The following is a 25625-nucleotide window of genomic DNA, read 5'->3' as shown; positions in this document are numbered from 1 at the left end:
GGAGAAAGTGGATGAATTTATTTCCTCTTGGGGAACTCAGAAGGTCCTCATGGAAACCACAACACAGCAGGATATCCTCAGGCGAAAGAGAAAAAATACATGCAGTGGGTGTGGGAAAACCTTCAATCGCAGTTCACACCTCATTAAGCATCAAACAATCCACAGAGGAGAGAGGCCCTATGAATGCCGTGAGTGTGGGAATAACTTCACTCACAGATCAGCCCTTTCTGTTCATCAGCGAATCCACAGAAGGGAGAGACCTTATGAATGCCATGAATGTGGGAAAAGCTTTATTACCAGCTCAGCCCTTTCTCAACATCAGAGAATCCACACAGGGGAGAGGTCCTATGAATGCAGTGAGTGTGGGAAAACCTTCCCTTGGCGCTCATCCCATGCTAGCCATCAGAGAATCTGCAAGGGAGAGCAACATTGTAAAAATCTTTAGGGCTGTCAAAACTTTCTCTTCTTTAATACTTTTCCTGATTCCCACATAGTAACTTTTAAAGCTCTTTGAACTGTGTGCAGCACCGTTATCCCTCAGCTTGTCCAGATGAGTGGTCCATTTTTGCCTTTTGCAGTTCACCCTCTTTTGAGATGGACCTATTTGTCCTTTCTATTGTCTCACAAGTAATTTGAGTGTGCCCTTCCTATGAGGAACCAGGGAGCATCACATTAATATCATTCCTCTTATTGCAAAGTTATTGTTAGAGTCACCAGTGATACAGATTGTATCATTGCCAGTTGTTCTCATGTTGCTCTGGGTTGTGCTGAAAAGCAGTTATACTGGGAATTTTTCAAATTAGATGTAAATGAAGAGGAGCTGGGGCAGGAAAAAAGTGTCATTTCAGCTTACATGGCACTGGAAGGAGATGAGGTGACTCAAAGATTCCCTCCTTCCCCATCACGGCAGAACTGTTACCTTTTGCCTGAGCCACGCAGAGTTTATCTTCATCACATTCTATCCATCCACTTCTCAAAGTGTCATGTGATGAAGCATTCTCCATTATCTGTGCTTGGAGATGATGTTTTGACTTTTTAATCCTATATCAGAGTCGCTATGACTGGAGATGAAAGTGTCAAAGACCTGGAAGGGGAATTCAACCGGATTCCAAATACAGTGTGATCATTTAGAGTTTAAATCCCAGGTTCCATCTATTGGTAAAGCCACTTCTGGCAAGGGAGTGGTTTCCCCTTCATTGGTAACAGTTGGTTTCCATCACTCACATTTGTTTGTTTAAATCTCTATCCGTTGTTAAATAAATTTTTTGCTTGTTCAATAACTGTACTCAAGTGCTGTGTGAGATACAGTAGCAATGGTCCACGGTAAAACTAGTATCTTGGGATACTTCGGGAAGAGAGGATCTGGGATTTCACCGAGTATCTGGTGATCTGGGCTGGACCCCAGAGGAGGACACATTGAAGGAAGTCAGGGGTTAGAGTGGCTGCTGTAGCTCAGAGGAGGGTCTTTGAGTTCCAGCATGCTGGTGAGTTTGGTCACTAACATCCAGCTGCCAAATGCAAAAGTCCCTCTTCCTTGTGGCAGGTGGTAACAAGGAGACTCACAGTCCTCAGTACCCTGAGAAGGGTCACAATGTGTCTCTATGTTGATCCACCTGTCAAATTCACACAGGGAAAGCTCTCGATAGCACAAAAATCTGCCCTATGAAATCATGGAACGTGTGCACTTCGCTCTGTGAAAGCATGTAAAGAATCCAAGCGCTGGAGGACAGGATTTGGGTCTAGAGTGATCTAGACAAATTGGAGGATTGGGCCAAAAGAAATCTGAGGAGGTTCAACAAGGAGAAGTGCAGAGTCCTGCACTTAGAGCAGAAGAATCCTATGCACTGCCACAGACTGAGGACTGACTGAGTGAGGGGGGATTTGATAGCAGTCTTCAATTACTTGAAAGAGCAGCATTGTGGACTTTCTCCTGGCCACTTTTGCTGGGCTGGGCAGGCATCCTGGAGGCCTTTCTAGAAGAGAATTGGGAACTGAGTTAGAAAAACCAATGTGAAAACCAGAACCTCAGGTTTAGACTCATTTATTTATAATATTAAATCTTCAATTCTAGTGTCACAGTCTATACAATTGCTTCAGCCTGATAGTTACCTGAAGGGAATCTTAACTTCTCTGCAAAGGGAGTGAAGAGAAAATACTTTTCAGAATCCAAGAGAGGCAAGGCAGGTTAGGGTAAGAGCTTGTAGAGGACCAACCTCTGTTGGTGAAAGATACAAGCTTTGGAGCTAACCCAGCACACTTCTTCAGTTCTGTGTAGCCTGAAAGGTCGTCTCTTTCATAAACAGGAGTTAGAACATAAGAACAACCAGGAGCTCTGTTTTCACCTTTGCCCCCTTTCAGTCACTCTGGGATCCTAACTCTGTTCCCAGCTGTCAGGCAGCTTCCAGCCCATCCACCCTGCTCACTAACTCTGTGGTCATGTGTCACCCCCTTTGGCAGCACACAGAGCCTGCAGGAAAGCTCCTCCTGCTAGATGCATTGGTGGTATAGGGTGAGCATAGGTGCCTTCCAAGTGAAGAGCCCCCTTCCCCTCTCCCAGATCCCCAGAACTCTAGTGTCACCCCCATGGCACCAGCACAGGGAACCCAGTGAGATGGGGTTACAGAATACAAGGGGGGAGGCAGCAGGGAGAGAGGTGACAGGGAGTCTCTCTTTTTCCTTCTCTCGTTACTTTCTGTTCTTCTCTTTCCTTCCAGGAACTGCAGTCACATCAGGAAGGGCTTTGTCTCATTGTAAGGGATCCATGTCTGTCATGGAGGTGGTGGAAGTGACAGATTCTGTGACTTCCTGCGACCTCCGTGACTTCTGCAGTGGCCACCGTGGCAGACTCCAGGGCTACCCAATCAACTGGCTCTTGGGACTGCCCAAGCAGCAGACAATGCGGCTGGGTCTGGGGACCGCTTGACCAATGGTTCCGAGGGCAGCAGGAGCAGCCACAGCTCAGTGGCCCCAGCAGCACTTCTGGGGTGGCCAGAGCAGCAGCTGGCCCTGTGGGGCTCCCCGCTGCCCCAGCAGCAGCTGGAGTGGCAGCGACTCTCAGGGGCTCTCCCCTGGTAGCTGGTGCTCATTAGCCATCAAATAAATCAAAACACTTCCACCTGCAAGTGGATTTAGCCCAGGACCCTCAGAGTCAGCAACTTTTACACCCCCCACTGAGCTCTCTGGTCAGATGTCCTAGCACTGAAAGCCTGCTGTTTAGATGCTAAAATAGCGTTTTTGCACCAGGGGGCTGACATTTTGGACCAGACATTGTAGCTCCGCCAATATTTTATTGAATTGCTTCCAAACAGCAAGTGTAGAAAGTCTCCTAAGTGCCAGGCTCTCTGCCATGGAAACAGCTGCCCCTGCTCTCCAGGAGTCTGTGTTCCACACAGCAACGTACAAACCTGCTCCGAGCTGAAGGGGGGTCAGACAGTGACGGTAACACAAATCTTCAGACTATTAACCCAAGTCCCTTCCTTTCTTTAACCCAGGACGTGCCAGTCAGCTGTTAGCCATGGCGTTATCTTCATCTTCAAATACCTCTCAGGACATCGAACAGAGGAAGTGAATCCCCCTCCCCCAAATGGCTCCCTGTTGAGGTGTTGTACCGTACCTGTCCCTGGACACTGTCTGGTTTTATACTCTTAGAGCTTTTTCTCTTCAAACCCCTTATCTCAATCTCTGGGGCACCGCCGCATTTCAGAGTTTAGAATTTACTCTCATCACCCTCCTATGGCACTTTCCATGTGAATGAGACAAAACAATAGGGGAAGCTCCGTGGCTAATGAAAACCGGTGTGTTGGGTGAGGCCTGAACTCATAACCCCAGCAGTGCACCTCCCTCACTAGTCAGTTGTACCCCTGTAGGTGCTGCTCACACAAGCTTGGGAAGTAGGCAGTTACTGGTGTCTGTGGTTAACAATGTTGGTGGCTAATTGAAAGGCTGATGGTTCAAACCCAGGTGAAGATGGAGGTGTTTGGTCTAGCCTGACTGGCCAAGTGTAAGTAATACTTTTCCCAGTTGTGTTGGTGGTATAGTGGTGATCATAGCTGCCTTCCAAGCAATTAACCTGGGTTCAATTCCCAGCCACCACAATGAGGTGCTGTTTTCTCAGCTGGAAATTAGTTTAATTTCAGTCACATTGTATCAGTTTATCAATGGAATGAGAGATTCAAGGTTCTGCAGGTCATTAAACACCCAGTGGAGGAAGAAAGGGGCAGGACTATACTGTGAGCAGCTGGAGTCACCCTGGTATTACAATGTTTGGTTTATTTTATTTTCCTTTACTTCCCTCTCCCTTTTAGACTCAGAGCATTTAAGGTCAGAAGGGACAAGTGTGATCATCTAGTCCGACCTGCTGCACCTTGCAGGCCAAAAGACCCCACCCACCCACTCCTGGAATAGACCTGGGAGGGGAGGCAGCTCTGTGCACTGCCCCTACCTCAGATAGCGCATGGAGGCCCTCTGCCCCCCCCCCCCAATGCGTGTGCAGAGATGTGCCTGCAGCAGTAAGGTGGCTCCCTGCCCACTCTGCCTCCATCCCTCCATGCTGCTCCCAGAAGTGGCTGGCATGTCCCAGCATCCCCTGGGGCTGGGGGGAGTGTCTCCATGTGCTGCCTGTGCCCCGAGTACCAACTCCACAGCTCCCATTGGCCAGGAACTGCAGCCAATGGGAGCTCTGGGGGGCGCGCCTGCAGGCAGCGGCACACGGAGACTCACTGTCCCTTCTTACCTGGGAGCTGCTGTCGCAGGGTTGTGTGTACCGGTCACTTTGGGAGCTGCAGTGCCCAGGGTAAACGCCACCCCTCCTGCACCCCAACCCTCGAGTACAGAGCCCGCACCCTGCACCCAAATTTCCTCCCAGAGCTTTGCTTGTCTTCCTTTCACCCAGAACCATCCTTCCTCTTCTGGGTTGCAAGCAGCCATCCCTGGGAAGCCAAGAGGCAGGCACAGGATTCTACCTCCCAGCAGCCAACCACACCTCCCCAGACTTTGCAGAATGAAGGGTGACGCTCTACTAACCCCACTTAGCTGCACTGAGGGGCTTAGCTTCTGCCCTGCCTTCCTTGGCTCAACTTTCCTCTTTTGCTCCATTCCTGCCTCACTTCCTCCTTTGGCAAATCACGCAGAGGAGGCCAGCAGGAAGAGCCGGCCTCCACTGGCCAACCTCCCAGGGCAGAGGAGACCAAGCCACAAGGCTCCAAAAGGTGACTGGCCCAGATCCTCTAGCTTTCCCCTGCTGATGTCAAGGCTTTTTCTCAGCTCATTTCACCACCCTCTGTCCTGCAGGGGTTGGGTTTATCGCAGGGACATGGCCAGTGGCAGCAGTAGGAGCTTTGCTAGACAGCCAGGGAAGCTGGGAAAAGTAAGCTATCTTGTTTCTGCCTGGTTTCAAACGAGGGACCTTTTGCGTGTTAGGCAAATGTGATAACCACTACACTACAGAAACTCTGTCAGAGGGATCTCCCCCTCCCTTCATAAGAGTATAAGAATGGCTAACTGGGTTAGACCAAAGGTCCATCCAGCTCAGTGTCCTGTCTGCCAACAGTGGCCAATGCCAGGTGCCCCAGAGGGAGTGAAGCTAACAGGCAATGATCAAGTGATCTCTCTCCTGCCATCCATCTCCATCCTCTGACAAACAGAGGCTAGGGACATCATTCCTTACCCATCCTGGCTGATAGCCATTCATGGACTTGACCTCCATTACTTTATCTAGTTCTCTTTTAAACCCTCTTATAGTCCTAGCCTTCACAACCTCCTCAGGCAAGGAGTTCCACAAGTTGACTGTGCGCTGTGTGAAGAAGAACTTCCTTTTATTTGTTTAAAACCTGCTGTGCATTAATTTCTTTTGGTGGCCCCTAGTTCTTATATTATGAGAACAAGTAAATAATTTTTCCATATTCACTTTCTCCACCTCATTCATGATTTTATATACCTTTATCATATCCCCCCTTAGTCTCTTCTTTTCCAAAATGAAAAGCCCTAGTCTCTTTAATCTCTCCTCATATGGGACCCATTCCAAACCCTAATCATTTTAGCTGCCCTTCTCTGAACCTTTTCTAGTGCCAGTATATCTTTTTTGAAATGAGGAGACCACATCTATACGCAGTATTCAAGATGTGGGTGTACCATGGATTTATATAAGGGCAATAATATATTCTCTGTCTTATTCTCTATCCCTTTTTTAATGATTCCTAACATCCTGTTTGCTTTTTTGACTGCTGCTGAACACTGCATGGTCATCTTCAGAGAACTATCCACGACGACTCCAAGATATCTTTCCTGATTAACCGTAACTAAATTAGCCCCCATCATATTGTATGTATAGTTGGGGTTATTTTTCCCAATGTGCATTACTTTACATTTATCCACATTACATCTCATTTGCCATTTTGTTGCCCATTCACTTAGTTTTGTGAGGTCTCTTTGATGTTCTTTCACAGTCTGCGTTGGTCTTAACTGTCTTGAGCAGTTTAGTATCATCTGCAAACTTTGCCACCTCACTGTTTACCCCTTTCTCCAGATCATTTATGACTAAGTTGAATAGGATTGGTCCTAGGACTCACCATTGGGGAACACCACTAGTTACCCCTCTCCATTCTGAACACACCGATGGGCGAACCTGGAGAAAGTGATGGTAGCCCTTCGATAGGTCAGCGGGCAGAGCAAAGGACTGGAGCCGGAACTCAGGAAGTCATCCTTATGTTGTCCTTCTGACTCCAGCTTGAAGGAGAGCTTCTTTTTCTTCCCCTTGCTGAGAAAGAGCAGGAGAAGAAAGAAAGATCAGGTGAGTCAATTCCTGCTTGGGAGCCACCCACTGAAAATGTAAAAACAAAAAAGTAAAGCCATAAAAGACTTCAAAGCCTACCAGGTCCAACCTAGCGTCTAATATGGCAGAAAAGCCACACGTCTCCTGTCTAGGTAGGGACATCCTATTGCCCCACAAGAAGTGGAAGGTCATCATGTTCAGCCTCAGCAGCACTCGTGGAGCAGGGGGAAATACATGGCTGAGGAAATTCCCTGTAGCCAAAAGATAGGTCTTGAGCATCACAGCTTTGTAGGTAATTACAAGGTCCGCTTACGCCACTGGCTGAGCCATTCCTCACAGGCCAGCAACTGCTTCTCCCAATTTGCATTCCTCATCATGTACCCAACCAAATGCTAGAAGGCCCAGCTCATCAACCTGCCCACTCTTGCAGCCCTCCTTTTCCACCCTGACTGATAGGGAGGAGTATTAAGCCTCCCTCCCTTAGGCCTTTCAGCATTCCTGGGGAGCACCAACACTGCCCAAGTGACTTTGGGCCAGTTGGTCAACCAATAGGGCTGCCTCCTAGGCCAGGCTGCAGCCCAGCTTCAGGACTTAGATGAAACGAAGCTCCCATCCCTACCTACAGGACTCCAGGCACGACCAGCCTTCTGGATCAAACATCCCCTCTTGTGCTCAAGTCACAACAGCTAGCAGGCAAAAGGCAGGCTTTCATATCATTTGAGAGAGAAAGACAGAGCCTTAGAAGACCCAGCAGGATTAGGTCGCACAGGAATTGTCCTCAGATCCCACCAAGACTTCAACTCAGTTTGCAGGATTCAAAGTCCTGAGTGCTGCTCTTACACCATGGGACCAATAGGGAACCCCCAGATCTCTGCTGAGTTCTGGTGTGGATGACCCTCCAGGGACAAACCTGCGGGGACAGCCCTGCGTTTTGCTCACCAAGTTGGCATGTAACAGTTTGCTGCAACTCCCAGAGGCCTTTCTTAATCCAGACTGAAAGGCCAATGGGCATGTGAGGAAGCTGCCCCTTCCGTCCTAGCCAATACATGGCCCTTCCTAGGAAAGACCAAGTCCTGGAGGAAAAAAGATTGTTGTGAAATAACATCCTGAAGAGATGCCTTTTTCAGTTGTTGGAGGAGTACCATACAGGGAAATGTTTCCTTTTCACCAGACCAAGGACTTGAATCCTGTATCCTCAGGTTAAAAGTCTGATGTTCTACCAACTGAGCCAGCCAGGCTCACAGGAAAAAATGGCAAGTTTGATGCAGAAGAGAAATTAGTCAAGAAAAAGAGGGCAGAAAATTTGCTACACTTGCTTCTTTAGCAGCCCTAGGCCCATCTTGCTTCTCCATGTGGGGCCCAGGGACATTCTTCTTTTTTTAGTTAAATATCAGATCTAGGAGAAAACACGGTTATACAAAGCAAAATAAAATTGACCTGTCTCGTGCAGTGGTACATTGACCTCTATTCAGACAGAGCCTAAGGGAGGGCCTCGCTTCCGGATCAAACACGCCCTCTTGTGCTAGTCACAACAGCTAGCAGGCAAGAGACAGGTTACCATGTCACTGGAAAGAGCAAGATGAAGCTTTGGAAATCCCAGGATAATTAGCTGGCAATGAAAGGACCCCAAAGTTCTACTGCCGTTTGAACTTTGATTTCAGGATTCAAAGTGCTGAATACCAGCCCTTACACCATGGGACCAGCAGGGGACCTATTAAGTGTGCTTGACTTCTGGCATGAAGGACTCTGCAGGGCCAGAGGCCTTTCTTCCTTCAGACTGCAAGGCCAGTGGACAGGTAAGGAAGTAGCACCATCAGCCCCAGGCAGTAAAGGGCCCTTCCTAGGAAAGGTCAAGTTCTAAAAAGGAAAGACTGAAGTTAAGGACAGTTCTCAAAAGATGCCTTCTGAAGTTCTTGGGCATAGCACAGGAAGAACTGTCCTTCTGCCTGACCAGGGACTTGAACCCTCAGACTAAAAGTCTGATGTTTTACCAACTGAGCTAGCCAGGCTCACAAATTTCATGCAGAAGAGAAACTAGTCAGAAAATGAGGACAGGAAACAATACAGAAAACCTGCTACTCTTGCTCTCTTAGCAGTCCTAGCCCCAGGCTGCTCCTCCATCCAGCACCCTGAGGCCTTATTCATTTTTTAGTTAAATATCAAATCCAGGAGAAAACACAGTTATACAAAGCAAAACGAAATCACCAACGGAAATGTCATTGGACATACAAAAATAAAAAAGGAAAATGCAATCCCCATCACTTTGTCGTGTCTGGGCCATTCCTGTATCAAGAGCATCCGCTAAGGGCCCTGAGTGCTTATGATAAACCTGGAGGAACTCATACCACAGCCTGAACATGAAACTCAACTGCTCCCAGGTGCTGCAGTACAACCCTTTCCCTGCTGTGATGTTGTGCTCCATAGGATTTTATGAAAATATGCTAATGAGTGTGAATATAAAGTGACTGGAATATGCTCCATGCAAAAAGTCTCTTGTAAGGTATCATTACAAAGTTTATAATCTACTGTGTGTGTTCATCCTATTTGTATGAACCAATCATTCCTGTATCTGAAACTAGAAATATGAACTATAACTCTGAGGTCCTGTTGTAATGATGCAAAGTGTGGGCCATTAATAGTGGTTTGGACTCTTGATGGCTCCCATTAACCAGGACAGTTGACTGGAGATGGCTCTGTCCTGCACCATCTGTGAGTCAGGGCAGGAAGAATGAAGGCTTGGGGTCTCATAGAACATGTGACCCTGTCACCTGGTACAGGAATGCATCTTAAACGTGGGGCTTTTCCCTAGGAGAGAGACAAAAGATTCCTGCCTTGTACCAAAGTTATATAAGGCGGTGGAACAGAAGAAAGGTGGCTGCAGTCATGAGAAATCCTCTAGCTATTACCTGAGCTGGAACAAGGACTATACCTGGTGAAAAGATTGGGCCCAGACAAGAAATAATTCTAGTCTGCGAAAGAAGCTTATGGGAAGATCTCTGAGGGTGAGATTTGATCTGTATTGAGTTTCATAATGTATTAGGCTTAGACTTGCATGTTTTTGTTTTATTTTGCTCTATGGAGAATAAAAACTCCATAGAGAAAGAAAAGTTAATGCCTGGAAAAAATCTGTGTGTGTGTGTGTTAGATGGGTGGGAAGGTGTCTAGAAACCACTCTCTTATAGTTTCTTTTCTCTGATTTCCTTTAGCAAATCTGAAGCAGGGAGCAAAAGCCATTGCCTTCTCTGAGGCTTGAACTCAGAGATCTTCAGATTATGAGACTGATGTGCTGCTAACTGTACTAAGGCGGCTTGGGAAAGCTCTCGGCTCAGTGCCTATAGGACCCTCCTACAGCAGTGACGGAAACAGGGGTGTGCTGGAAGAAGCAGGGAGCTCTGGTGCCCACAGACCTGTCCAGGCAGCTTTCTCAGCAGCAAAGAAATCAATTTGCCCTGCCAGTGAATAACCTACTGGAACTAATGGCAGCACAGGGGGATGTTTCCAAGCTGTGCACCCACCTCTACATTTTAGAACTTATTCTTCTTTCCAGGTGAATTAGGCAAAGCAAACTAGACAGGTAATATAAACAAGCTGGGGAAGCTACATGGGGAACAGAAACCAGGGCTCCACATAAGACTTGAATTTATAACCCCAACAGATGGGCCCTCTGCACTAATCAGTTGCCCCACTGAAGATGTTTTTGGACACACTCAGGAAGCAAGCAGTTATCAGTCTCTGTGGTTCACACCTTTGCCGGGTAATTGAAGGGCTGCTGGTTCAAACCTAACCACTGCAGAAGTCACAGAGGTTGTAGGAAATCACAGAACCCATGACACACATGGATCCCTAATAAAGGGCCAAATAGCTCCCTGCTGTGACTGCAGTTTCTGGAAAAGAACAGAAAGTGAAGAGAAAAGGAAAAAGAGAGACTCCCTGTCACCTTAGACTCATAGACTTTAAGGTCAGAAGGGACCATTATGATCATCTAGTCCGACCTCCTGCACAAAGCAGGCCACATAATCCTACCCATGCAATTCTATAACAAACCCCTAACCTATGTCTGAGTTACTGAAGTCCTCAAATTATGGTTTGAAGACTTCAAGCTGCAGAGAAGTGCAGTGGAAGTGACCCGTGCCCCACACTGCAGAGGAAGGTGAAAACCCTCCAGGGCCTTTGCCAATCTGCCCTGGAGGAAAATTCCTTCCTGACCCCAAATATGGCGATCAGCTAAACCCTGAGCATGTGGGCAAGACTCACCAGCCAGCACTCAGGAAAGAACTCTCTGCAGTAACTCAGATCCCATCCCATCACAGACCACTGGGCATACTTACCTGCTGTTAATCAAAGATCAGTTGCCAAAATTAGGCTATACCATCCCTTCCATAAACTTATCAAGCTTAGTCTTAAAGCCAGATATGTCTTTTGCCCCCACTACTCCCCTTGGAAGGCGGTTCCAGAACTTAATTCCTCTAAACCTTTGTCTAATTTCAAGTCTAAACTTCTTAGTGTCCAATTTATATTCATTTGTTCTTGTGTCCACATTTGGTACTAAGCTTAAATAATTCCTCTCCCTCCCTAATATTTCTCCCTCTGATATATTTATAAAAAGCAAGCATATCCCCCCTCAGCCTTTTTTTGGCTAGACTAAACAAGCCAAGCTCTTTGAGTCTTCTTTCATATGACAGGTTTTCCGTTCCTCGGATCATCCTAGTAGCCCATCTCGGAACCTGTTCCAGTTTGAATTCATCCTTCTTAAACATGGGAGACCAGAACTGCACACAGTATTCCAGATGAGGTCTCACCAGTGCCTTATATAACGGTACTAACACCTCCTTATCTTTGCTGGAAATACCTCGCCTGATGCATCCTAAAACCGCATCAGCTTTTTTAACGGCCATATCACATTGGCGGCTCATAGTCATCCTGTGATCAACCAGTACTCCAAGATCCTTCTCCTCCTCTGTTGCTTCCAACTGATGTGTCTGCAATTTATAACTAAAATTCTTATTAATAATCCCTAAATGCATGACCTTGCACTTTTCACCTCATTACTACTAGAGAAAGGTGCTAGGTCTGTGGGGAAGTGGTCCAGGGAAACAGATGGTGGGGTTGGAGGTTCATCACTTTTGCCTCAGTAGCCACTGACACAGGTGGCTACACCCTGGGCTGCAGCCAATCACTGAGGCAAGTGTCTGGGTAGAGGACATCCCGTCCCAAGAAGCAGGGAGAGAACTGAGTGGAGCAAAGCCAGAGGGCTGTGTCCATAAGAGGACACCGAAGTCCTGAGAGCAACATAGGTCCTAATGATAGAACAGATTGTGGCCAGATGCCACTAAATGAAGGTGCACCGGTGAACCAGAGCTAATTGCTAGGATGGCCAGCAGGAGGTGCTGCAGTGAGGCATGCCCCGTGGCACCAAGACTTAGCTGCAAGGAAGGCTCTCTCTGTCTTGAACAAGCACTTAGAAGGATTCTGCTGACGGGTCTTTTCTTTTTCTGAGAAGAGATACAAAAAAGGAGCCAACAGACACACTAGGTTCAGCAAGGAAGAACTGGGAGGCCAAACCTTCCGGGGCACCCGCAGCTTTCCCTTCTCTTGTCCTCTGCCGGCTTGTCCCTTGCTCTGCTGCCCCTTTGCAGTTTGGACGGCCCTAGGCCGTGCCCCGTCCAGGACGGTCTCCAGTTGCATAAAGGTGGCAGCTAAGTCTCCGACCCGCCCATCCGCTGCCATAACAACCGCAAGGAGCGAGGGCTTCAGCTCGTCTGGGGCCAAACGCAAGAGAGTGGCTTTAATGTACTTTGTGACCGGCGTGTCGTCTGGTCCATCTGTACCACCCGTCTCTATGGCCCAGGCCATCCCCAACTGCCGTAGTATCTGGACCCCTTCGGCGATAGTCTTCCAGGGGCCTGCTTGTGCCTCGAATTCTCCCACCGATGGGTAGGCCGTACCTACAGCCACCGCCAACCAGCTGTACAGGGAGGGTGACTCATCATTCCCATAGGGCTGCGGGTGGTTGGACATTTGTGCACATACCTGTGAATCTTGTGACAGGACCCCAACCGTTGCAGCTCATACCAGAGGAGCATGACCGTATTGCCCGCATTGTCCCAGGCTCTGACCAGCCAGCGCAGGACACCTTCCCCGGGCTCCTGGTGAAACGTCTTTACAATTTCCTGCAATTCACTCATTTTGAAGGTTCGAACGACTTCCAGTTGCAGCTCGCCGCCCTCGACTCGTAGCTCTCTCACAGGACGGGCGTGCACCACCACAGGCCTCGGCTCCTCCTCATCCTCAGAGGAGGAGGATGAGCCCCAGATGTTACCGTCCCAGGCCTCGGGGTCCCAGAAGGGGACGGTGGTCACCGCATGTACCTGGGCCGTGGTCACCGGCCGCCGCCCAAGTCTGAGATGCTGTTTATTTGAAACTCGGGCCACTAAGACTTCACAACGCCTCTTCAGCTCCTGGGCTGCAGCACGGGCCTCTGACTGGGCCATACACTCCAGCGTCTTTTCTTCCAGGGTCCACTGTAAGTGGAGCACTTCCTCATCCTGGGCCTGGAGGGCGGTTAGGAGGAGCCACCCTAGCTCCCCCATGGCTCGCCGTTCTGTCCCAGAACGCCGGTTTGCCCACAGCTGCTGTAAGCCCTCAGTCAGCTGTATGGGGGCAACTCCAGCTGCCTGCCAGAATTCCAGCCAATCGGTCGGGGCAGCCCACCCGGCCAGAACCCATACTACCGGCTCCCAGCACTCCATCTGGGGCCACCCGGGTATGCGCTGTAGGGACAGCGACAGCTTCCCTACTTCCCCAACCTTCAGCCAAAACGGCATCGTCTCCCAGAGCACCCTGCTCGCTGCGCCAAATATAAGGTTCTTGGGAGGTTATGGGCCTACCCAGGATGCTCTGTAAGAACGAGGCCCAAACACACTGTGAGTAATTTGGCTTTAATGAAGGTAAAGTGACACACCCGCAACGGGGATTCCTGGCATTGCTGTCATGGAGGCGAGGAACCCAGCGCACTGAAGCTCGGCCTGGTATGGAGTCCAAAGGTGGGACTGAAGCCCTGCAACTACATATACCAAATACAGAAACAGCTTATACATAAACAAGTAGGGGCTTCCCACAGGTGGTGTCCACCCCTTGGACTACGGCCAGGGGCTTTCCACCAGCTGCGTCTGCCCCTTGGCTCAAAGCCCTACAAAGCGGTTCTTACCAGCTAGAAGCGGGTTATGCTGTCGTACTGTGTCCTACAATGACCGGCCGCTGAGAAAGTGGAAATACCCTAGCTAGGCCGTAACACAGTCTTCCGCGGTTCCCTACAGGGATCTCAGGGGAGGGGCAGAGAGGTGGGGGTTTAGGGCACAGCAGGTCTCAGGGGAGGGGCAGGGAGGTGGGGGCGGCGGGCAGAGCAGGTCAGGGGAAGGGCAGAGAGGTGTGGGCGGTGGGCAGAGCAGGTCTCAGGGGAGGGGCAGAGAAGTGGGGGTGGTGGGCAAAGCAGGTCTCAGGGGAGGGGCAGAGAGGTGGGGGCTGTGGGCAGAGCAGGTCTCAGGGGAGGGGCAGAGATGTGTCGGTGGTGGGCAGAGCAGGTCTCAGGGGAGGGGCAGAGAGGTAGGGGTGGTGGGCAGAGCAGGTCTCAGGGGAGGGGCAGAGAGGTGTGGGTGGTGGGCAGAGCAGGTCAGGGGATGGGCAGAGAGGTGTGGGTTGGGGGCAGAGCAGGTCTCATGAGAGGGGCAGAGAGGTGGGGGTGGTGGGCAGAGCAGGTCAGGGGAGGGGCAGAGAGGTGGGGGTAGTGGGCAAAGCAGGTCTCAGGGGAGAGGCAGAGAGGTGGTGGCGGTGGGCAGAGCAGGTCTCAGGGGAGGGGCAGAGAGGTGGGGGTGGTGGGCAGAGCAGGTCTCAGGGGAGGGGCAGAGAGGTGGGGGTGGTGGGCAGAGGAGGTCTCAGGGGAGGGGCAGAGAGGTGGGGGTGGTGGGCAGAGGAAGTCTCAGAGAAGGGGCACAGAGGTGAGGGCGGTGGGCAGAGCAGGTCTCAGGGGAGGGGCACAGAGGTGAGGGCGGTGGGAAGAGCAGGTCAGGGGAGGGGCAGAGAGGTGTGGGTGGGGGGCAGAGCAGGTCAGGGGAGGGGCAGAGAGGTGGGGGCGGTGGGCAGAGCAGGTCTCAGGGGAGGGGCAGAGAGGTGTGGGTGGTGGGCAGAGCAGGTCAGGGGAGGGGCAGAGAGGTGTGGGCGGTGGGCAGAGCAGGTCTCAGGGGAGGGGCAGGGAGGTGTGGGTGGTGGGCAGAGCAGGTCTCAGGGGAGGGGCAGAGAGGTGGGGGTGGTGGGTTGAGCAGGTCTCAGGGGAGGGGCAGAGAGGTGTGGGTGGGGGGCAGAGCAGGTCTCAGGGGAGGGCAGAGAGGTGTGTGTGATGGGCAGACCTTGGGGCAGAGGGTGTAGAGGCACGAGCATCAGGCAAGGCAGCCTCGGGGAGGAGAGAAGCGCGCAAGAGGCGGACTAGCTTCTAGGGATCTTCCAGCGCTCACCTCCAGCTTCCCCAATGCCAGAGTCACGGGCCACCTGTTCTCTGGGTCTTCACTAACCAAGCCCCTCCCCGAGCTATGCTGATGGGAGATGCCCTCCTGTTGGCACAGCGCTATCTGCACCGGGGTTAGGTGGCTCTAGCTGGCCATCTGCCGCGCAAGCATAAAGCTGTGAGTGGAGCTTTTCCCCTGTCTGGGCTTCTGTATCACGTGCGTGTGTGTAGGGGATGTTGCCGACACAAAGTGCCAGAGGCAAGCAACAGCGGTTCGTGGCCTGGTGTGCCTGGCTCGAATAAACACACCAAGGTGGAGAAGCAAAACACAAGTTTATTTGAACTCAAATAAGGTGCGATGAAGAAGATTCTCAAATCCTGCACACCGCACACAGGCGGGGCACTAGTATTTATACTCCCCCCTCCTGTATCTTTCTTTCTGTGCTATTCATTGTGTGGGCTACTTTCTCAGGCACATGTCCTTGGCCATAACATCTGCTTTTTGTCTATCTTATCTAGTATTAGCAGTATGTAGTATTAACCGGCCCTGCTAACTATGGCCTTATTGTTCAGCAGTCAGCTCATAACACAGGTGGTTACAGTCAGCACATTAGTACAAAAGGTTACAAAAGTTTAGTGAGGCTAACACAAAGGCTTCTAACATGGAGGTACTTTGGTTCACACAGGCCTTATTACACAGGCCTCAAGCAAGAAAATCTCTATGTAGTGTCACCAACAGGGGGAACCGGTCATGTGACTCCGGCTGGCGGCGGGCGCTGCTGAAGGCTTGAGGGGTGAGCAGGGCTGTGGGCATTAGGGACCCCTGTGCGCGCCGGCAGGATGCAGAACATCATCAATATGTTGAAGGGGAAGGTGCTGGAGGTGGCCGAGTACCTCACTCCCACGCTCAAAGTACCGTCCGGTGGGGCCGCAGCAGCCTGACCCTGGGTGGAGGGGGTGGGCCAGGAGATGCCTCTTCCCGTCGGACCCTCCCACTCCCAGGGCGGTTCCCGCGGCGGCACAGCCTGCTAGTGTCTGGGGCAGGCTGGTGTCCCAGCGAGAGGCGCAAAATGGCTCCTTGGCAGCCTCTGCCCGTGTTGCCAGCAGGGCCCTGGGGCGTGCAGGGCTGTCACAGCTCAGGGAGGGAGCCCGCTGTGCTCCAGGCCAAGAGATGGCGGCAGGTGCAGCCCTGGACATTGGGAGGGCCCTGGCTTGCCCCCAGAGCTCGGCTTCAAGTGGGCAGGGAGCCTTTAACGGTGACTTGCCCTAAGGTACTGACTCGTAGGCCTGGGCGATAACAGTTCTGGTGCCAGTGTTGTTGTGTTGGTTAGGGGCGTGACTTCTGTACTAGGGGTTGTGCTCGTCTAGGTGCAGTTTCTGGGTAGAAAGGTGCCTTTAGGGTGACCAGATGTCCTGATATTTTCAGGATCGTCCTGATACTAAGGGCTTTGTCTTTATACACAACTCTACCTTCCTCGTCTCTTCCCAAAAATTTGTCCTGATTTTTCACACTTGCTGTCTGGTCACCCTAGGTGCCTTAACCACAATAGCTTGTTCCCCATCCTTTATAGAAAAAACCTGTATAAGCTGGTATAAGAACCTGGGTATAACCAAGTCCACACCCGGGGGGCGGTGGGAAGATTGTACCATTCTTATTATACTAGTGTAGTTCAAGCAGTACAGCTTTTGCGTATAGGCAAGGCCTTTAAATACGGCTGTGTCTGCACAGTAGCTAAACCAATGCAGCTGGCCTGTGCCTGCCATGAGTGTCTAGTTACTGTGTTAGACCCAGCCTAATAGTTGCCAAACCCTTGTAACACATGTAAATACTTCTACCTACTTCTGTACTTCATGGAGCTGTAATACATGCAGGTACTTCTGTCGCTTTAGTTCTTGGTTACATGGAGCCGTTCTACTGCACCGTATTCTTGCCTCTGTTACTAATAATCCCTTGTATTAAAACTGATGATTTTTTTTAAAAAATCCCCATTTTCTTCTCTTGCTGTCAGTTTAGTCTCTGGATTTTCCTCAGTCCAGGTAATGAAGACAGTAAAGACAGTTTTGCTTTCAGAACTTTAGAGCATGCTTTCAGAAAAGTTGTTTCTATTGGGACCCTTTTAATGGGAAAATCAAGAACACAATCCTCTGGATCAGTTCAGGCTTCTATAGTGTAACTCCCCTTACATTTTTTGTACTTTACGTAAGAGAGCCTTGTTTGTAGACTACTTTATAGCATTCATTCATGAACTGAATTTTCTTGCCCCTGTGAAGTAAGTTTTTGTAACATTGCCCATCACTGTGATTGTGATTATAGAGACAGAAACTGAGGCACAGGGAAGTGAAGTGACTTGTCTAAGTTTATTGAGTTGGTCACTTGCTGTGCTAGAAATAGAGCCTAGGAGTTCTAACTCCAGATTTCCCCTTCTAACCACTATCACACATTGTATTAAACGATCTAGACTGTTCTCAGTGGTACCAGATGACAGGACAAGGAGTAATGGTCTCAAGTTGCAGTGGGGAGGTTTAGACTGGATATTAGGAAAAACTTTTTCACTAGGAGGGTGGTGAAGCACTGGAATGGGTTACCTAGGGAGGTGGTGGAATCTCCTTCCTTAGAGGGTTTTTAAGGTCAGGCTTGACAAAGCCCTGGCTGGGATGATTTAGTTGGGGATTGCTCCTGCTTTGAGCAGGGGGTTGGGGCCCCTTCCAACCCTGATATTCTAGGATTCTATATAACTGCATTGCTCAGGTGAGTAATTTTTTTGCACCCCGAAGTAATGTAGTTACACTGAGCTAATTTTGTAGTGTAGACCTGTGCAAAGAGTCACACACACACCTTGGGAGTGAAATTTCACCTGCTCCTCTGCTTTACAGAAGCCAAACACAAGCAAAGCTTGTCAGGGCCCAGTGGGGGTTAGCAGAGAGTCAAGTGTGGGCAGACATGATACTTTTGGTAAGGGCAGGCACCATGGCTTAGCTGGTTAAAGCACCTGTTTTGTAAACAGGGGATCCTGGGTTCAACTCATAGTGGTGCCTGGGGGAATGGCTTTTTGGGGCACCTGGTATTGGCTACTGTCAGAAGACAAGATTCAGAGCTAGATGGACCTTTAGTCTAGCCAAGTGTGGCTGTTTTTGTGGTTTAAATTACACTCATAGGCACTGCTAATAGAGTTACTGAAAGTTTGAGAGTTAAGAACTGATAGGTCAGTGGTCCAGTCCCCTCACAGACGACCTCCTCCCTCTGGGGAAAGGGCAGGTCTGAGCTCTTACACCAAATGCTCATTGTGGCTGCCAGAATCTGTGGGCAGCTCGTTTAGTTTATGCCAAGGGTTGAGTCTGGCTTTGTGCACCATGAGAATGAAAATCCTAAACCGCCCTTTGAAATAACAAAAGCAGCAGGACGTGTTTCTGTCACTGTCCCAAAGCAGACAAACCAATGGAGGAAATGCCATGAGTCCAGGGTAATACTCCACTGCGGTTTTACCATTTCCACTTGCTAAACTCCCTCCCAACCTTCTGGGCTCCTAGAGCAGGGGACTGAGCCTGAGCTGAGACACGGACACTGCAACTTTACAGCCCAAGCCGCATGACCCTGATTAATCCAAAACGGGCCAGTTGTGGGTGTTTCATTGCACTGGAGATGTAGGCTAATGTTATGTCTACACTGTGATTAAAACACCCAGGGCACCTGTCTCAAAGCCTGGCCAGCTGACTCAGGCTTATGGGGCTTGGGCTGCAAGACTATAAAATTACAGTGCAGACATAGGGGCTTGAGCCCAACCTTTGAGGCCCCAGGAGGAGTGAGGGTTTCTGAACCCAGGCTTCACCGTGAACACAAATATCTGCACCACAGTTTTTAGCCAAACCTGATGTGTTGTAATGATTCAAAATCTAGATCCAAACAGTTACCACCTGCAGATGGAGAAATGTCAGGGAGTTGAGCGAAAGGCCATTGCAAGCTCAGCTAATTATGCAACATGGCTTATGGCCCATCTAACAAGCTCCTCAAACAATAGCTCCCAATTTTCATTCACATTGTTCTGTTTAGTGTTTTTCTCCAAAACAGTTTCACTGATCATTTTGGTCAGCTTTGGAAAGTTAGCCCTTTCAGTGCACCAAATATAAATATTGCAGGTGGGGACTGCCCTCTATTGGTCATAAGAACAGCCATACTGGATCAGACCAATGGTCCAGCCAGCCCAGAATCCTATCCTCCCACAGTGGCCAATGCCAGGTGCCCGCAAGGGAATCATCAAGTGATCCATCCCCTGTTGCCCATTCCCACCTTCCGGCAAACAGAGGCTAGGGACACTTCAAGAGCATGGTTTTGTATCCCTGCCCATCCTGGCTAACAGCCAATGATGGATACATCCTCTATCAACTTATCTAGTTCTTTGGTGGACCCTGTTATAGTCTTGGCCCTCACAACATCCTCTGACAGAGTTTCCCCAGGTTGACTGTGTGTTGGGTGAAGAAATACTTCCTTTGGTTTGTTTTAAACCTGCTGTCTATTCATTTCATCAGGTGACCCCTAATTCCTGTGTTATGAGGAGTAAATAGCACTTCCTTACCGATTCAGACTAACACGGCTTCCCCTGATACTTCCTTATTTACTTTCTCCAAACCAGGGCCGGTGCAACCATTTAGGCAAACTAGGCAGCCGCCTAGGACGCCTAGTGGTTGGGGGCGCCTAAAAGCCCCCTCAGGCAAGGAGGTGGAGGTGAGCTGGGTGTGGGGGCGCACAGAGAGGGTTGCCCACAATAACGGGGGTGCGCACAGGGGAACAGCTCCCCGCCTCAGCTCACTTCTGCTCTGCCTCCTCCGCTGAGCACACAGCCCAGCTCTAAGTCTCCAATCAGCGCCGCAAGCCTAGGCGGGGAGAATTAGAGCAGCGCCAACGTGCTCAGTGGAGGAGGCGCGCTGGGGGGGGTGACTCAGGCTAGCTTCCGCGGGGGGGGAGGTCTCCCCAGGCAGGGTTAGCTTCCGCAGGAGGTCTTCCCAGGCAGGGTTAGCTGCTGGTGGGCGGGGAGGGGGGAAGTCTCCCCAGGCAGGGTTAGCTGTCAGGGGAGAGGGGGGAGGTCTCCCCAGGCAGGGTTAGCTTCCGCAGGAGGTCTCCCCAGGCAGGGCTAGCTGCTGGGGTGGGGGGGGTCTCCCCAGGCAGGGTTAGCTGCTGGGGTGGGGGGGGAAGTCTCCCCAGGCAGAGTTAGCTGCCGGGGGAGGGGGGGGAAGTCTCCCCAGGCAGAGTTAGTTGCCGAGGAAGGGGGGAAGTCTCCTCAGGCAGGGTTAGTTGCTGGGGGAGGGAAGTCTCCCCAGGCAGGGTTAGTTGTCATGGGGTGGACGGGGGGGAGAGGGGTTAGCTGTCGTGGTGGGGGGGTAGGTGCTGCGGGGGGGGCTCCCCGGGTGGGGGGCTGAGTTAGCTGCTGTGGGGGGGGGTGGGTTAGCTGGGGGGGTACAAGGTGGAAGTTTCACCTAGGGCGTGAAACTTCCTTGCACCGGCCCTTCTCCAAACTCATCATTTTATACACCTCTATCCTAGCCCCTCTCTTAGTCATCTCTTTTCCAAACTGAAAACTCCCCTCAGTCTTATTAATCTCACCTCACATGGAAGCTGTTCAAGACCCCTAATTATTTTGGTTGCCCTTTTCTATTCCTTTCCCAATTCTGATATATCTTTTTGAGATGGGGGGGACCAGCGCTAGTATTCAAGATGTGGGCATACCGCAGATTTATAGACAGGCAATATTTGTCTAGCTAGCCATCCCTTTCCTAATGACTTCCCAACATTTTGTTTGCTTTTTTGACTGCCAATGCACATGGAGTAGATGTTTTCAGAGAAGTATCCACAGTGACTCCAAGATCTCCTTCTTAAGTTCTAAGAGCTAATTTAGACCCCATCAGTTTAGATGTAGAATTGAGATGTTTTCCCATGTGCATTACTTTGCATTTATCCACATTGAATTTCATCTGCCTTTTTGCTGCCCAGTCACACAGTTTGGTAAGATCTCTTTGTCACACTTTGCACTCTTTTTTGGACGTAACTAAGTTGAGCTGGTTTGTATCATCTGCAAATGTTGCCACCTCACTGTTTACTCCTTTTTCCAGATCACTTAGGAATATGTTGAACAGTGCTGGTCCGAGTACAGACCCCAGGGGGACACCACTATTTACCTCTCTCCATTCTGAAAATCAGACCCTTTCTTTCTTGCCTTTGAACCAGTTACCTATCCCAGAGAGGACCTTCTGTCTTATCTCATTTTGCTTCAGAGCCTTTGGGGAGAGACCTTGTCAAAGGTTTTCTGAAAATCTAAGTATACTATATCTACGGGATCACCTTTATCCACATGCTTGTTGACTCCCTCAAAGAATTATAGTAGATTCGTAAGGCATGATTGTCCTTTACAAAAACTGTGTTCATTCTTCCCCAATGTAAGCGGGGGCAGACTCACCTAGCGGTCCCTCCTGCTGGTCATCTTCGGAATTAGCTCTCCAGCCGTCAGACCACCCTCTGTAGGCCGGTGATCTGCCTTACCGCAGCTCACCCCGTCCCTCCCAGGACCCCAGTGCCCCTTTTACCGGGTGCTGGGCCCTGGCAATATCCCCACAGTTCTGGGTCTCCCCCTCCAGGGGAACCCCAACCCACTATCCCCACTTCACCTCAGTCTTGGCTACTGCCCAGTCTCCATCTAGCCCCCATTCACTGGGGCAGACTGCAGTACGAGCCACTCATCACAGGCAAAGGGGTTTGGACCTGTCACCTCTGCTTCCCCATGGGTTGCCCCATTGCAACCCTGCACCTATTCAGCCTATAGTCAGGCCTGCAGCCTGGGGCTTTAAAGGCCAGAGCTCCCAGCTCCTCTGGTCCTTCCCCAGCCCTGCTCCCAATCTAGGTTTCTTGCTTAGGTCCCTGCAGCCAGGCCCTTCTCATGCTACAAGCAGAGGGAGACTGACTGGGCTTTTGGCTCACAGCCTCCTATAGGGGCCGGCTAGGCTGATTGGGGCATGGCCACAGCTGAGCCTACTTTCCCCAATCAGCCCAGGCTTCTTGCCCCAGCCACAGCCCTCTCCTGGGCTGTTTCAAGCCCCGCAGGCCAGGAGGAGGTAACCATCTCACTACACCCAACAAAGTACCAGGGTCGGAGACCTCCTGGACTACGACCGGGGAGACTGGATGGCTCCCCCGACGCTTGCGCGGCGTATGGGGCTCTCCAGACCTTGCACTCCCCGGCGCGTACTCCAAGAGGTGGAGGCCGCTTTGCTGCCTGCTGCTCGGGCCTACCTCGACCGGGTCCTTCGGGAGGGCACGCCCCGCCCACCCCCCACCCCAAGCCCTCCGGACCTTTTCATCAGGCCTCTGCCTCGTAGGCCCGACCGGCCCCCCCACCCCTTTTCCGCAAACCAGCTGCACGACCTGCAGCCGGTCCATTTCCAAACCGCGCCAAGGAAACAGCTCTACACGCTTGTGCTCCACACCCTTCACTTCCTCACCCTCGTGTCCCGCCCCGATACGAAGTGGCGGGACCTCCTGCCACCTCTGGAGGGTGAGGAGCCCCGGTGGGCAGCCTCTACTCCACCCTGATCCCAAGGCCCACTGGGGATATCAGTTGGCTGCTCCTCCATGGGGCCGTGAGCACGGGTGTGCATTTGGCGCGGTTTACCCGTCCCAGACACCTGCCCCTTCTGCGGCGTGAGGGAGACCCTGGCGCACGTTTACTTACAGTGCGCCAGGTTGCAGCACCTACACTGGCTCCTCAGAGCCATCCTCTTACGTTTCTGGTTGCACTTTTCCCCTCACCTCCTTCTGTACGCACTCCTATCCATGGCCCCACGAAGTCCCGGGACCTCCTGGTCAACCTCCTCCTCGCCCTGGCAAAAAAGGCCATCCACGCGACCAGGGAGGGGAGGTTGGCCGATGTAGACTCCGGTGACTGTGGGGCTTGCTTCCGCTCCATGGTCCGATCACGCATCTGGGCGGAGTTCCTCTGGGCGGCGTCCACTGGCTCCCTTGACACCTTCGAGGAGCAGTGGGCGCTGTCCGGGGTTCTCTGCTCGGTGTCCCCGTCAGGTTCCCTCCTTCTGACCCTTTGATCTCACTCCTGTCCCTGTTCTTTTATTAGTTGTCCCCCGAACTCAGTGGGTTCTGTGGCCCTGTGGTTCCTCCCCTTAGGCTGGGGGAGGATTCTTTAACGGTGGGCGGGCTTCGCCTGCCTAATTCCCGGAAACCCAATAGATACACCCAACAAAGTACCAGGGTCGGAGACCTCCTGGACTACGACCGGGGAGACTGGATGGATCCCCCGACACTTGCGCGGCGTATGGGGCTCTCCAGACCTTGTACTCCCCGGTACGTACTACAGGAGGTGGAGGCTGCTTTGCCGCCCACTGCTCGGGCCTACCTTGACCGGGTCCTGCGAGAGGGTACGCCCCACCCAACCCGAGCCCTCCGGACCTTTTCACCAGGCCCTTGCCCCGTGGACCCGACTGCCCCCCCCCAACTCGTTCTTCACAAGCCGGCTACATGATCTGCAGCCGGTCTACTTCCAAACCGCGCCAAGGAAGCATCTCTACACGCTCGTGCTCCACACCCTTTACTTCCTCACCCTCGTGTCCCGCCCCGACACAAAGTGGAGGGACCTCCTGCCACCACTGGAGGGTGAGGACCCCGATGGGTCAGCCTCTACTCTACTGTGGTCCCAAGGCCTGCTGGGGATATCAGTTGGCGGCTCCTCCATGGCGCCGTAAGCACGGGTGTGCATTTGGCGCGGTTTACCCGTCCCAGACACCTGCCCCTTCTGCAGTGTGAGGGAGACCCTGGCGCACGTTTACCTAGAGTGCGCCAGGTTGCAGCCCCTATACCGGCTCCTCACCAATATCCTGTTGCGTTTCTGGCTGCATTTTTCCCCTCACCACCTTCTCTACGCACTCCCTATCCATGACCCCACAAAGTCGCGGGACCTCCTGGTCAACCTCCTCCTCGCCCTGGCTAAAATGGCCATCTACGCAACCAGGGAGAGGGGGTTGGCCGATGGGGACTCCGGTGACTGTGGGGCTTGTTTCTGATCCTTGGTCTATTCACGTATCTGGGCAGAGTTCCTCTGGGCGGCGTCCACTGGCTCCCTTGACGCCGTTGAGGAGCAGTGGGTGCTGTCCGGGGTTCTCTGCTCGGTGTCCCTGTCAGGCTCCCTTCTTACGACCCTTTGACACTGCACTCCTGTCCCTGTTCTTTTATTAGTTGTCCCCCAAAATCAGTGGGGTTCTGAGGTCCTGTAGATCCTCCCTGTCATAAACAGATAAGTAAGAGTTAATAGAACAGAAGCACTTCATCTCTCTTTTGCCTGTAAAGGGTTAACAAGATCAGTGAGTCTGGCTGTCACCTGACCAGGAGACCAATCAGGGGACAGGATACTTTCAAATCTTGAGGGAGGGAAGTTTGTGTGTGTGCGCTGTTAGTGTTTGGTTGTTGTTCACTCTGAGGGCTCAGAGGGACCAGACGTGAAACCAGGTTTCTCTCCAATCTCTCTGATACAGGCTCTTATAAGTTCAGAATAGTGAGTACTAGGTGATAAGGCGAGTTAGGCTTATGGTTGTTTTCTTTATTTGCAAATGTGTATTTAGTTAGAAGGAGTTCAAATGTGTATTTGGCTGGAAGGAGTTCAAATTGGTATTTTGCTGAAAAGATTTTAATTTGTACTTGTATACTTAGGCTGGTAGGGTATTCCGAGTGTCTATAGCTGAAAGACCCTGTACCTATTCCATTTTTTAAATTTACAAAGATAATTTTTACTGTTTTTTCTTTCTTTAATTAAAAGCTTTTCTTGTTTAAGAACCTGATTGTTTTTTTATTATGGTGAGACCCCAGGGGACTGGGACTGGATCCACAAGGGAATTGGTGGGGAGAAAGTAGGGAAGGGGGAGAGAAAGATTAATTTCTCTCTGTGTTAGGATTATTTTTCTCTCTCAGGGAGAGTCTGGGAGGGGAAAAGAGAAGGAGGGGGGAAGGTGGATTTTCCTCTCTGTTTTAAGATTCAAAGGAGTTTGAATCACAGTGATCTTCCAGGGTAACCCAGCGAGGGGAAGCCTGGGAGAAGCAACAGTGAGGGAAAGGGTTTACTTTCCTTGTGTTAAGATCCAGAGGGACTGGGTCTTGGGGGTTCCCGGGCAAGGTTTTGGGGGGACCAGAGTGTACCATGCACTGGAATTCCTGGTCGGTGGCAGCGCTACAAGTACTAAGATGGTAATTGAGTTTAGAGGAATTCATGCTGGTACCCCATCTTTTGGATGCTAAGGTTCAGAGTGGGGAATTATACCATGACATGGTCTGCAGTGTGTGAGATAGATAGAAAAGATAGAATCCAAAAGCCA

General features: G+C 51.1%; 1 protein-coding gene, 2 long non-coding RNA genes and 1 other non-coding gene across 5 annotated transcripts in view; 3 read left to right on the top strand and 1 right to left on the bottom strand.

Annotated features, from left to right (window-relative positions):
- Positions 1–379: 379 nt before the first annotated feature.
- Positions 380–23684, bottom strand: LOC127042234 (uncharacterized). Its single transcript, XR_007771885.1, has 3 exons — positions 23059–23684; positions 6567–6754; positions 380–1973 (listed from the first exon to the last, which is right to left on the bottom strand). It is a non-coding gene; the product is annotated as an uncharacterized LOC127042234 (long non-coding RNA).
- LOC127042233 (uncharacterized) lies at positions 14028–16269 on the top strand. Of its 2 annotated transcripts, none has more exons than XR_007771883.1 (3): positions 14028–14109; positions 14892–15491; positions 16006–16247. It is a non-coding gene; the product is annotated as an uncharacterized LOC127042233 (long non-coding RNA). The 2 variants fall into 2 exon arrangements; XR_007771884.1 differs by lacking the exon at positions 14028–14109 and adding an exon at positions 14578–14675 and having other exon boundaries at positions 16006–16269.
- TRNAT-UGU (transfer RNA threonine (anticodon UGU)) lies at positions 18229–18302 on the top strand. The gene has a single exon. It is a non-coding gene; the product is annotated as a tRNA-Thr (tRNA).
- The window catches only part of LOC127042180 (zinc finger protein 436-like), a 118287-nt gene continuing 112152 nt past the window's right edge, over positions 19491–25625 (top strand). The window contains exon 1 of the mRNA XM_050935798.1: positions 19491–19986. The gene's annotated coding sequence lies outside the window, so the exon portion shown is untranslated. The remainder of the gene's footprint in view (positions 19987–25625) is intronic.

Source organism: Gopherus flavomarginatus, unplaced genomic scaffold (genome assembly GCF_025201925.1).
Source record: "Gopherus flavomarginatus isolate rGopFla2 unplaced genomic scaffold, rGopFla2.mat.asm mat_scaffold_34_arrow_ctg1, whole genome shotgun sequence".
Classification (NCBI taxonomy): Eukaryota; Metazoa; Chordata; order Testudines; family Testudinidae; genus Gopherus; species Gopherus flavomarginatus.
This window is presented reverse-complemented; position numbering and strand designations above follow the sequence as displayed.